The 14057-nt window shown below is 37.0% G+C and overlaps 1 long non-coding RNA gene across 1 annotated transcript in view; it reads left to right on the top strand.

Moving 5' to 3' along the window:
• The first annotated feature begins 699 nt into the window (after positions 1-699).
• LOC309630626 overlaps positions 700-14057 on the top strand; it is a 30129-nt gene continuing 16771 nt past the window's right edge. Inside the window, exon 1 of the long non-coding RNA XR_014245847.1 lies at positions 700-4926. This is a non-coding gene — a long non-coding RNA (uncharacterized lncRNA). The remainder of the gene's footprint in view (positions 4927-14057) is intronic.

The raw sequence follows: 14057 nt of genomic DNA, 5'->3' as shown, positions 1-14057 counted from the left end.
AATTTCATTATTTTGCATGTTGTGGCCTAATTTCCCAACACCATTTATTGATGAATTTATTCTTTCCCCATTGTATATTTTTGGCTCCTTTGTTGTGAATTATATTGACCATATATAGGTGCGTTTATTTCTGGGCTCTTTATTCTGTTCTGTTGATCTATGTGTCTGTCTTTATGCCAGTGCCATATTGTTTTGATGACTATAGATTTATAAATTGTTTGAAATCAGGAAGCATGATGCTTCCAGCTTTGTTGTTCTTGCTGAAGATTACTTTGGGTATTTGAAATCCTTTGTGGTTCCATACCAAAACTTCCAATTCTATGTTGACTAAAAGTGGTCAGAGTGGCACCCTTGGTTAGTACTTTTTCTTAGATAAAAGGCTTTCAACCTTTCACCATTAATTATGGTGCTAGTTGTGGGCTTGTCATATACAGCCTTTATTTTGCCAAGGTATGTTGTCTCTATACCCAGTTTGTTGAGAATTTTTATGGATGGATGCTGAATTTTGTCAAAAGATTTTTCTGCATCTTTGAGATGATCATGTGATTTTTATCCTCTGTTAATGTGATTTAGCATGTTGATTAATTTGCAGATGTTGAGCCATTCTTGCATCCCTGGAATCAATCCCACTTGATAATGGTGTATGATCTTTTTACTATATTGTTCTATTTGATTTGTTAATATTTTGTTGAGGGATGAGCTGACTTGTTGAAGATCACACTGCTGTGCCAGGAAGATGATACATTCTGATTACATGAAAAGAGAACACAGAAGCTCTGCTTTCTAGACCCTCCTACACTTGCCTGATGTGTCCATTCATTTGGCTCATCATTTGTATCCTTCAATATAAAACTATAATTTTCTGAGTTCTGCCATTCTAGTGAATTATCAAACCTGAAGGTATATGCAACCTCTGAATTTGTATTCAGTTGGTGAGAAGTGCCTGTGGCCTGGAGATCCCCAAACTTGTGGCTGTCATCAGTAGTGAGGATGGTCTTTTGGAAACTGTGCCTTTAAACTTGTGGAATCTACTAACTCTGGGTGGTTAGCATAAGAATTTCATTGCACAATTGCAGCTTTAAAATCTATCAATCATCAGGCAAACAAAGTAATGGAGTCAGACTCCTTATTATACATGTGAATATCCAATTGACCCATTGCTTATTAAAAGGACTGTCATTTCCACATGACACTGCAGTGTGACCTTTGCCATAATTTAGGTCACTGTATGTGTGTGATTCATTTCTGCACATTCAGGTGCCTTCCATTCATCTGTATGTTCTTATATCAAAAATGATCTAAATTACCATCGCCTTGTAATAAATCTTGATACCTGGTGGTCCAAGTTACCACTTTTTTTCTTCAAAAATTGACTTTGCTAAGTTGGTCAGTTGTATTTCAATATATGTTTTAGAATCAGCTTATCAGTAGTCACAAAAAATAAGACTTGGGGTTGTGGTCGGGATTGTGTTGAATCTATAGAATAATTGGGGAAAATTTTTTATATTACAGTACTAATTCTTCCTTCAGTGACTATGGTATAATCTTAATTTGTTAAGGTTTTATTTATTTTTCTCAATATTTTTATATTTAAGTACAGATATTTTACACATTCATTCCTAATATTTGCTATAGTTTGATGTTATCACTGATGATTTTAAAATTCCATGTTCTATTCATTTATTGGTGATATTGATATGATTTCACTGTGATCTGTAAAATATCCTAGTTTCAAAATTTGAAATTTGTTGTGACTTATTTTATAACCAAGTATATGATCTTTTGGGGTAAAATTTTAAAAGTACACATAAAAATAATGTGTGTTCTTAGGTTTAATGTTCTTTTTACAATAACATAGTCATTGAAAAAACCCATTAATTAAACCACTTCTATTCCATTTAGTGTGATATTTAGATTTTTTTTTAACAAGGCCCCATCTAAATGCTTAGACTTTCGTGGGATTATTTCACACTTAAGATTTCAAATTATTGCTAGTTTTTTCCCACTTGTATTTTAAGAATATTTATTTGTTTTTAAAGATTTATTATAAAATTTCAGGTATTTTACAACTATCCATTGATATTTATATGTGTACTATATTTATATAAATATACCATATTCACTTCATTATATACTGTCAACTCATTGTACTCTAGTTCTCTCTTTCCATCAGCAAAGCTTAGAAAAATATACTTTAAATATGTTGTGAAATTCATTATTCTACTTAGTTTCTACTGTGATATTTATGTTTTGCTTGAACTTTTTAGTTGGATTCTTTTATTCAGTTGTGAGTCATATGTCCTCACTGTCTCTGAAAACTTCGTAGATTATTTAAGCTAAGAAATTTTATGAGGCTAAGACTCATATTAATAGCCTTCCTATCATTCCTGTCTATAATTCAATAGTGAAATTCGTTTAGTCTGAGGGATAAAGTTTTTAATGTTTCTTTTGAATTAATTTTACTTGAAATATTTATTACTTGTATACACAGACTAGACAAAATAACTCAAAGTGCAACTTTGTCAAATCTTATCATTTTGTCAGGTTTGCTCCAAATATTATTTTATCATTTTTAAGCAAAAATAACTTACATATAAAAAAGATTTTTATGTATTTCTCCACAACCTATTCACCTTCTTCTTTCTCCAGAGGTAAAACTTATAATGAATTTAGAAATTCTTAAACAGTAGAGAGATTGAAAAATGTTTTTCTTGTGATAAAACATGAAATAAATATCTACTTCTGTAAATATCATTTTATATTCAACAAAGGTCTTTTGCATTTTACCAGTCTTGATGCATATAGTATCTCTATATAGATTTGAATTACTTTAATATATTTCTATATAGACATGTATATAAATACATATATTTCTAGTGTTTATTTTATATACAATTTATGTCATCTGATATTTAGATAAGTACATATATGTGTATATATATTCAGATATATATGTAGTCTTAAATTATACATATATGTAAATATTTAGTATTCATTTCCAATTTAATGTACATTTAAGATATTTCAAATATGGCTATACTGAATAATCCTATTTGAAAAATATTTTTATATTCTTGAGACATATGCACATACCTTTCTAGAATATTTCCTTATGAGAGAATTGCTAAATCTTGAGGAATATTATGTCACATGAAGTTTAAAATATGTTCTGAATGGCTTGGATAATTTATTGTCTTCTATTAGAAATCCTTTATTATAGTAAATCTATAAAATATTTTCATATATTTTATATAATCAAATAACACTTTCATGTATTTTGATATTATTTGAGATATATATTTTCAGTATGAATATCAGAAAATAATTAATGAGGAATAATTTATGGAAAGTTTGTCTTCTGGAATTCATATTTGTGTATGATATTAGTTAGAATACTCAATTTCAAAGTACCATTTACTTAATATTTCATTGTTGTCCAATCCCTATCATAAGCCAAGATGGTACCAAGGACACTGAGCCTTTCGGTTGTGAATTAGAGTGACACTGGCTCTGTTTTGAGGAACTTTCATAGGTGCAAGAGACCCACATACACCTGGAACATTGCCAATGGCTCTGACACCAACGTTAAATGAGCTGATGCAACTTGCCTACTACATGGATATTTCTGCACCAGAAACTCAGACCAAGGTACATATGCTCATAATATCTTGTATTAAACTGAAATTTCTCTTAAGGTGATGAAAGAGGGCATTCCACTGAGCCCAAAGGCAATCTTGTTGCTCTTACAAAAAACAACAGCAAAAATGTTAATTAAAGTAAGACTTCTACAGTCAGATTTTAGTTCCATATGTACTTGAAACGTTTTTATTTTTGTGTGTGTATTGGATTTTCAATATCTGTTATATAAAGCCTGTTAATTTCAGCCCTTTCTAAGGCTTTGCTAGTCATGATCTGTCAACTACCAAAACAGTGATTTACTGAATAGTTTTCTTATAGTGACTGTGGATATATAAAATTTTGTTTTTTCTCTACATATTTGAGAGTATGTAATTATATCCATCTACCAAAAAGTTAATTATTATATCCTCCTGATGTCTTTTTTTCATTTTATGATTACACAGTATCTCTCTCTTAATCATCAATTATTATTTCTTTCTTAAGGTATGGTATGAATTTATTGTGCCTATTTTCTTTATATGTATATCTACCCAAGATATATTTTAGCTTTTTATTTTCAGAAATTTTTATTTTCTTGTTAAGTGCTGACAAATGGAGTTCTACTTTTAGCCAAGATGTAGAAAGAGATAGATACTAGGTTTACCCTCTAGCATGAAGCAACTAAAAGGCCACACAAAACATAACAATGATTTTAAGACACTGGACATAAGACAATGCAGGATAATGATACCTGCAGGTGGGGAAACAAACAAACAAGTTGAAACCTCTGTTTGCCCCAGTACTGCCTGGAAAGAGTTTTTAGGCCACAGCAGAGGTAGAGAGAACTCTGGTGGAGCATAGTGCTTCACTGAGTGGAGAAGTGGATTTGGGGAGAAAGAAAAGAGCAAGGCAGTTAGTTAGAGATTTCAGGGCGGGCAACTAAATTGAAGAGAGCTACACTGAGGAGGAGCTTTGAAAAATTACAAAGTGTCCCCATCAAGTTAATAGTCTCAAAACAGCTTTTTCATCATTCCATATCCAGAGGTAGTCAGTCAGACTGTTGTATACGGTTAAATAATTAAGGTTTTACCACTTGATATACAGGACTAAGTAAGAGTAAATCCTGCATCTTACTAATTTGACAAGAAAATACTGGAGATCATCCAAGAGGGCAGAGTACAAAGACCCTGAGCTCACATCCTCTCACAAGCAAGCCAAAACCACAACCATCTGCAGAACAACCATGACTGAAACCTAACAGAGATCTTCTACAACTAAAGACATAAAGAAGGAACCACAATGAGACAGGTAAGAGGGGCAGACTCACAATATAGTCAAGTCCCATACCCTCGGGTGGGTGGGCCACAAACTGGAGAATAATTATATTACAGAGGTTCTCCCCCAGGAGTGACAGTTCTGAGACCCATGTCAGGTGCCCTAGCCCAGGGGTCCTGCACTGGGAAGATGAGCCCCCAGAGCATTTGGCTTTGAAGCTTAGTGGGGCTTAATTTTGAGAGTCCCAAAGGATCATGGGAAACAGTGTCTTCACTCCTAAAGGGTGCACACAAAACATCATGTGTACCAGGACCAAGGGAAAAAGCATTAATTTGATAGGAGCCTGGGCCAGACTTACCTGCTGGTCATGGAGAGTCTCCTGGAGAGGTGTGGGTGGGTGACTGCAGTTCACCCTGGGGACATAGACACTGGCAGCAGCCACATTTGGGAGCTTGTTCTACCACATGAAAGCCAGTATTGGCAGGTGCCATTGTGTGGGATCCTAAAGACTTCCTGAGCCCACAGGCACATCTAAACATGTCTCTACGCATGGCCTTGCCCCCCAGAGGACCAAGACCAAGCTCTGCCCACCAATGGGCAGGTACTAGCCCTGACCTCCAGGAAGGCTGCACCAGCCTCCAGACCAGTCTAACCAACCAGGGGGCAGACACCAGATGCAAGAAACTCAGTCCTATAGCCTATAGACCCAGGCTACATACAGCAGGCCCGGCCCTACTCTGGGACCAGCTGAGCCTCAGTCCTGACAACTACCAGGCCAACACAAGCTTTGGGACACCATATCCAAATGTGTCAGGAACCAGCTCCCCACCACAGCAATCTGACACCAGCTCAGGGATCACTGGGCCCTGCAGGCAGACTCTAGGACCTGGCTCTGCCTGCCAATAGTCTGGCACTAGCCTCAGGACTTGGCTTCAGCCACCAATGGAGCAGGAAACAGCACCAGAGTCTCAGGACCCTGACTCCTCCCAGCAGTGAGGCAGCACTAGTGCCAGTGTCCCCTGGCATTCTGCAGTCAGCCACTTCAGGACCAGACCCCACTAACCAACAAACAAACAGCATCCACACAAGGAAGGGTTGGGCAACCAAACGGGCCAGGGGCAAACCAAGCCTACCAGAAGCCCACATAGTCATCCCACCACAACAGAAGGACCCATGAAGACCTCTTAAGGGGAATCCCTAGAGCATATAGCTCGGGTAATGAGAGGAATGCACTGCACAGACACATAGGAAGACACTTCTCCAAGATTGTGAAACATAACTAACCTACTACATACATAAAAATACCAATAGCAACTTAGATAAAATGAGGCAGCAGAAGAACAAGTTCAAGAAGAGGAAACAAGATAAAACCCAGGAAGAACTAAGTGAAGTGGAGATAGATAGGTAATCTACCTGAGAAAGAATTTAGAGTAATGATTGTAAAGATGGTGAAAGAACTCAGGAGAAGAATGGATGCACAGAACAAAGAGAAAATATAAAGAACAACCAAAGAGATGAAGAATACAATAACTGAAATGAAAAATACACTAAAAGGAAACAATAGCAGACTAAATGATACAGAGAATGGATCAGTGAGCTGGAAGACAGAGTAGTGGAAATCACTGCCACTGAACACAAAAAACAAAAAAGAATGAAAAGAAATGAGGACAATGTAAGGGATCTCTGAAACATCAAGTGTACTAATATTTGCATTATATGGGTCCCAGAAGGAGAAGAGAAGGAGAAAGGGGCTGAGAACATATTTGAAAACATAATAGCTGAAAACTTCCCAACCTGGGGAAGGAAACAGTCACCCAATTCCAGGAAGTGTGGAGAGTCCCATATAGAATGAATCTAAAGAGGAACACAGCAAGACACCTTGTAATTAAGATGATAAAAATTAAAGATAAATTGAATATATTAAAAGCAACAAGGGTAAAGCAACAAATAACATACAAGGGAATTCCCATGAGGCTATCAGCTGATGTTTTTCTGCAGAAACTCTGCAGGCCAGAAGGGAGTGGCACCAAATATTCAAAGTGATGAAAGGGAAAAAACCTACAAACAAGACTAATCTACCCAGCGAGGCTCTCCCTCAGATTTGATGGAGAGATCAAAATCTTTACAGCAAGCAAAAGCTAAAAAAGTTCAGCACCACTAAACCATCTTTACAACAAATGTTAATGGAAATCCTCTAGGCAAAAAAGAAAAGGCCACAACTAGAAACAAGAAAATTATGAAATGAAAAGGCTCACTGGTAGAGGCAAACATACAGTAAAGGTAGGAAATCATTCACACACAAAATTAGAAGGGAGGTTAAAAGACAAAAGTAGTAAAATCAAATATATCAACAATAAGCAGTTAAGAGATACACAGAACAATTAGATGTAAAATATATCAGAAACAGTAATCATGAGGGGAGGAGAGCACAAATGCAGAGTTTTTAATATATATTTGAAATTAAGAGCACAACAACTTAACCATATATATTTTAAAAACCTCATGGTAACCACAAACCAAAAATCTATAATAGATGTACACACAAAAAAGAAAAACAATCCATATATAACACAAAAGGTAGTCATCAAATCCCAAGAGAAGAGGATAAAAGGAGAAGAAAGGGAAAAAAATACCTACAAAACAATTAACAAACTGGAAATAAGAACACACATATCGATAATTACCTTAAATGTAAATGAACTAAATGTTCCAACCAAAAGACATAGAGTGGCGGAATGGATACAAAAACAAGACCCATATATATGCTACCTACCAGAGACTCACTTCAGATCTAGAGACACACACAAACTGAAAGTGAGGGGATGAAAAAAGGTATTCCATGCAAATGGAAGTCAAAAGAAAGCCATAGTAGCAAGACTAGTATCAGATAAAATAGATTTTAAAATAAAGACAAGAGACTAAGAAGGATACTACATAGGATAGGATCAAGGGAGCATTCCAAGAAGAAGATATAACAAATGTAAATATATATTCACCCAACATAGGAGCACCTCAATATGTAGGGCAAATATTAATGGACAGAACAGGAGAAATGGACAGAAACACAATAATACTAGGAGAATTTAGCACCCCACTTGCATCAATGGACAGCTCATCTAGACAGAAAATCAATAAGAAAACACAGGACTTAAATGACACATTAGACCAGATGGACTTAATTGATATATAGAGAGAGAGCATTCCATCCAAAGCAGCAGAATACACAGTCTTTTCAAGCACACATGGAATATTCTACAGGATAGATCACATGCTAGGCCAAAGAACAAGCCTTGGTAAATTTAAGGAAACTGATATCATATCAAGCAACTTTTATGACCACAGTACTATGAGACTAGAAGCCAACTACGAGGGGAAAAAAACTGCAAAAAACACAAACATGTGGAGGCTATACAATATGCTACTAAACAACCAATGGATCACTGAAGAGATCAAAGAGGAAATCAAAAAATACCTAGAGGCAAATGCAAACAAAAACAGGACAGTCCAAAACCTATGGGACACAGCAAAAGCAGTTCTAAGAGGGAAGTTTATAGTGATACAAGCTTACCTCAGGAAACAAGAAAAATCTCAAATAAACTAACCATACACCTAAAGGAACTAGAGAAAGAAGACCAAACAAAACCCAAAGTTAGTAGAAGGAAAGAAATCATAAATAGCAGAGCAGAAATAAAAGAAATAGAAACTAAAAAAAAACAAAATAAACAAAATTGATAAACCTTTAGCCACACTCATCAAGAAAAAAGGCAGAGGGCCCAAATCAATAAAATTACAAATGAAAAGGGAGAAATGACAACTGACACCACAGAAATAAAGGATCATAAGAAACTACTGCAAAAAATACATATGCCGATAAAATGGACAACCTAGATGAAATGGACAAATTCTTAGAAAGGTGCAATCTCTCAAGACTGAACAAGGAAAATAGAAAATATGATGAATAATGAAATTGAATCAGTAATTTAAAAACTCCCAGCAAACATCCAGGAACATATGACTTAACAGGTGAATTTTACCAAACATTTAGAGAAGAGTTAACATGTGTCCTTTTGAAATTATTCCAAAAAATTGCAGAGCAAGGAACACTTCCAAACTCATTCTATGAGGCCATCCATCACCCAGATACTACAACCAAAGACATCACACAAATAAAGAAAATTACAGGCCAATATTGCTGATGAACATAGAAGCAAAAATCCTAAACAACATACAAGCAAATCAAATCCAACAATACATTTAAAGGACCATGCACCATGGTCAAGTGGAATTTATCACAGGGATGCAAGAATTTTTCAATATCTGCAAATCAATCAATGTGATACACCAAATTAACAAGTTGAAGGATAAAAAACAATGATCATCTCAATAGATGCAGAAAAAGATTTTGAAAAAGTTCATCATCCATGTATCTTAAAAACTCTCCAGAAAGTGGGCATAGAGGGAATCTACCTCAACATAATAAAGGCCATATATGAAAAACCCACATCTAACATCATACTCAATAGTAAAAAGCTGAAAGCACTTACTCTTAGATCAGGAACAAGACAAGCATGTTCACTTTCACCACTTTTATTCAACATAGCTTTGGGTGTCCTAGCCACAGCAAGCAGAGAAGAAAAAGAAATAAAAGGAATTCAAATTGGAAAGGAAGAAGTAAAACTGTCACTGTCTGCAGGTGACAGGATACTATACAGAGAAGACCTAAAGACACTACCAGAAAGCTAGTAGAGCTCATCACTGAATTTGGTAAAGGTGCAAGATAAAAAATTAATGTACAGAAATCTGTTGCATTTCTACACACTAACAACAAACTATCAGAAAGAAATTAAGGAAACAATCCCATTTACTACCACATCAGAAAGAATAAAATACCTAGGAATAAACCTATAAATAAAAGAAATATAAACTAAAAAAAAAAACCGAAAAGATCAGTGAAACTATTTGAAAGCTGGTTCTCCTATATAATACAGATATATTTTATGTAGACCTATGTTAAAATCGCATCAAAGTGGTTGTTTTCAAAAGGAAGCCTACTAATCAATATTGTGTGAAGCACATCTCCTCTAAGTAGGAAATATTCCTGAGAAGATAAGTTTTAACTCAGTTAGCTGAGTGGTTGTTTTATGACCCAATCAATAATTTCAAATCATCCATTCAAATCAATTAAAATATAATTATGCACTGGTGAATTCTTGCATTTCTGATGCATTTGCTTAATTTAAAAGAGCATGCAATTCCATAAAGGTCATGGGCTAGATAAAATATCATTGTTGTCATGGAAAGAACTGACATATATACCACTTAACAGAACTTTAAAAATAAATACAAGATTCCGAATCTCACAGAAGCATAAAGCTCTCTAGCTGTTCAGGAACTCCATACCAACCCGTCCCCGCCCTCTCTCTCCATTTGGATATAATGAAAGGAAAGCATTTTGGAAGAATATTTAACTAAGTGGAATCTCATCAGGAAGCACTTCAAAGAAGTGCTTTTTAATGTTCAAACATAAATGTACTTTGATGACCTTCCTTTTATCAAGCACACTATTAAAATGCTTTCCTAATACTTCCTTCTCCCAAAGCCCAGGCTGGTTAATCATATGATCTCTTTGAATAACCTTTGATCCTACCAGGTGATTAAAAGCAAATTTGAAAAGAATGCACAAGACATTGATGCAAGTTTGACCTTGGTAAAGTTATAAACTAAGTATTGTCTTCAAATACTCCCGCATCTAAATGTCATTTTCTCCTTTATCAATTTTCCTTTTATTACTTATGCTTTTCCTCACTTGTGTCTTTTACAAACCTGCTGTAGCTGTCTACAAAGATAACCTACCTCAGAAAATGTGAAATTTGTAAGAACACAGATCTTTTAGATAACCTATACTCAAATTCTTACTTCATGCATCCTACTGGGGTTAGCTGGAGCTAGTCCCTTTCTGAACTTCAATTTACTTATGTGCAAAGTAGGAAAAAAATCTGATGCCACACAAAATTTAGTTGGAATCAACTAATACTGCATGTTGATTTTTCCTTTACATAAAATATGCTACACAGATCAGAATCAAGATGGCACAGTAGTAGGATGTGGAACTCACCTCTTCCCACAAATACATCAAAAATACATCTACAAATGGAAAAATTCTCACAGAACACCTACTGAACACTAGCAGAAGCCCTCAAATGCCTGAAAGGACAAGAAAGGTCTCCACATAACTGGGTAGTATGAAAGGGAAAAAAAAGAGGAAGCAAAATAGGTCCTGCACCCCTGGGAGGGAGCTGAAGGAAAGGAGAGGTTCCCGCACCCAGGGAAGTCCCCTCACCGGTGGGGAGATAATCTGGGACAGAAAAGAAGCTTCAGAGGCTCAGCAGAGAGTGCAACAGTTAGTGTCAGGCAGTACAGAGAGAAACCTATACAGACGGTCCATGCCACTGCCTTGCGTAACTCAGCCTGAGACGCATATCCGCAAGTATGGGCAGGGGCTGGTGCTGGAACATGGGGTTTAGAGGACAGACCAGGTAGGGGACTGCTGTTGGCTGTGTGGAGACAGCCTGAAGGGGCTGGAGTGTGGGGCGTAGCAACCAGGAGCGCTCATGGAAGAAACCCAGGCCGCCATAGAAGCTAAGCATCATTGTTAAGTGGCCTGTGACGGGAGGGGCTGCCATTGCAGCCTCTTTCCCCACCCCTGGCTCCTGCCTCTGTGGGTTCCAGGAGAGACTCCCGCACAGGCAGGCTCACGTGCCTGGTGAGCTTCAGCCCCCTACCCACCCGGCAGGCTTGCTCACTCTGGCTGTTGCCTTGGTGGCCCTGGTAGCAGATGCCAGTGGGTTGCCAACATGCAGAGTTAGGGCTGAAATCACAGCTGAGGCTCAGGGGCCTTGCAGCTTAGGAAGCAGAGCTGAAATCTCTCCCTGTGGCTATGCAAACCACATATTTACACCTCTGCTGCTGTAAATTCAGCACCTGCAGAACATCTAAATGGACAACTGGTTCTCCCACAGCTGGGATGAGTCTGGCCTTAGTAGCTGTGGGTTTTGTGGGCATGTACACATGGGGGCTGAGCCAGGGTCTGAGCTGCCTCAGAGCTCCCACAGTGGGTTCAGGTGCATGACTACTGCAGTTCTGGGAACTGACTTCAGTGGATCTGCACTGGTGGCCTTGTGAAAACAAAGCCTAAGAGGCACCAGGCCAATTGCTGGCATACCCACGGTTGAGGTGGGGCTGAGGGCAGTGCCAGCAACAGTGGACTTTGTGAGCCTGCACAATGGTTGAAAGGTGACGCAACAGAGCACACTCACAGGCGAACAGCACCATTGGAGGAATACTCAGTGGCTTCTCTCCAGGCGGAACACTCCACTCCCACCTACCTCACACCTCACGCCACAGATCAGAAACACAGCTCAGGAATGGAGCTGGGGCTTCTACTCCAACAACAAGAGAGCAGACCCTGCCCTGGAAAGGGCAGTGACAACCACAGAGCAAAGAGGAGGCCCTGCTCAATATCCAGTGCAGGCTCTGGTCACCACAACATCAGTCACACTTCCTATCAAAGGGATAATGGCCAGCATACACTGAGGAAAGAGGTGGCAGGCAGCCTTACTAAAAACAGCCCTTACACCAACAACTATGAAACCCACGCAGGCTACACAGGATGTTCCCACATAAAAGTAAGTCTCCAAGACCACAGTAGGTAATTCTTTCTCCTAAACTCATAGAGCAAGAGAAATATAAGTAAAATGAAGAAGCAGAGGAACCACTACCAATTAACAGACCAAGAGAATTCCCCTGAAAGAATAAAGAAAGAGACTTCTTCATTCTAGTAGACACTGAGTTCAAAAAGGAGATAAAAAAAGTACTGACGGAATTAAGAAGAACTATTGATAGAAATGCAGAGTGCTATAAAAAGGAACTAGAAACTATAAGGAGGAGCCAAGAAAAATTAGAGCATTTATTTGAAGAGATGAAAGCTGAACTAAAGGCAAAGAATAGCAGAATGAATAACGCAGAAGAATGAATAAGTGATGTGAAAGATAAAATAATGGAAATCACCCAATTCGAAAAGCAGACAGAAACCCAAATAAAAAAAAATTAAGGCAATGTCAGAGATCTATGGGATAGTATAAAGTGTGCCAATCTATGTATAATAGGGATCACAGAAGGAGAAGAAAGAGAAAGGGGATTGAAAATGTATTTGAAAACTTCACAAACCTAATGAAAGAAACAGATACCCAGATACAGGAAGCACAGAGGGTCCTGAACAAGATAAAGCCAAACAGACTTACACCAAGACATATTATAATTAAAATGGCAAAAGTTTAAGAGAAAGTTCTAAAGGTAGCAGGAGAAAAACAGAGTTAATTACAAGGGAACCCCCATAATGCTATCAGCTGATTTCTCTACAGAAACGTTGTGGGCCAGAAGCAAGTGGTGGGATATATTGAAAGTCCTGAAAGGGAAAAATTTGCAACCTAGGATACTCTACCTAGCAAGATTATCATTTCAAATAGGAGAGATGATTAAGAATTTCTCAGACAAGCAAAAACTAAAAGAATACAGCAATACTAAACTATCCTAAAGGAAATATTGAGAGGTCTTCTCTAAATAGAAAAGAGGTAAGGATCTATAGGAAAGAGAAGATCACAATTGGAAAGTAAATCACTTAAATAAGACAGTACACAGATTATTTTAAAAATTCAAAAAATTTCTGTGAAAGAGATAATAACCACAATGAACAGCAAAAGGATAAACATGAAGATGAAAAGGTGGCCATCAAAATCATAAAATGTAGGGGAGGAGAATAAGAAAATGTAGATTTTTTTTCCCTAGAATCTGTTTGAGCTGATATGACTACCAGTCTAAAGCAAGTAGATATACGAAGGGGTTAACATACTTAAAAAAAGAGGATAACCACAAATCGAAAACATACAATAGATTAACAGAAAAAACAAAAAGAAGAGAAAACAAGCATAATACAAAAGAAAATTCATCAAACCACAAAGGAAAAAACAAAAAGAAAAAGAAAGGTACAAAGAATAAATATAAAATCAACAGGAAAACAAGGTTTAAAATGGCAATAAATACATACCTGTTAATAATTACCTTAAATACCAATGGAATAAATGCTCCAATCAAAAGACACAGAGTGG

Source organism: Balaenoptera borealis (genome assembly GCF_965194805.1).
Source record: "Balaenoptera borealis genome assembly, chromosome: 1".
Taxonomy (NCBI): Eukaryota; Metazoa; Chordata; class Mammalia; order Artiodactyla; family Balaenopteridae; genus Balaenoptera; species Balaenoptera borealis.
This window is presented reverse-complemented; position numbering and strand designations above follow the sequence as displayed.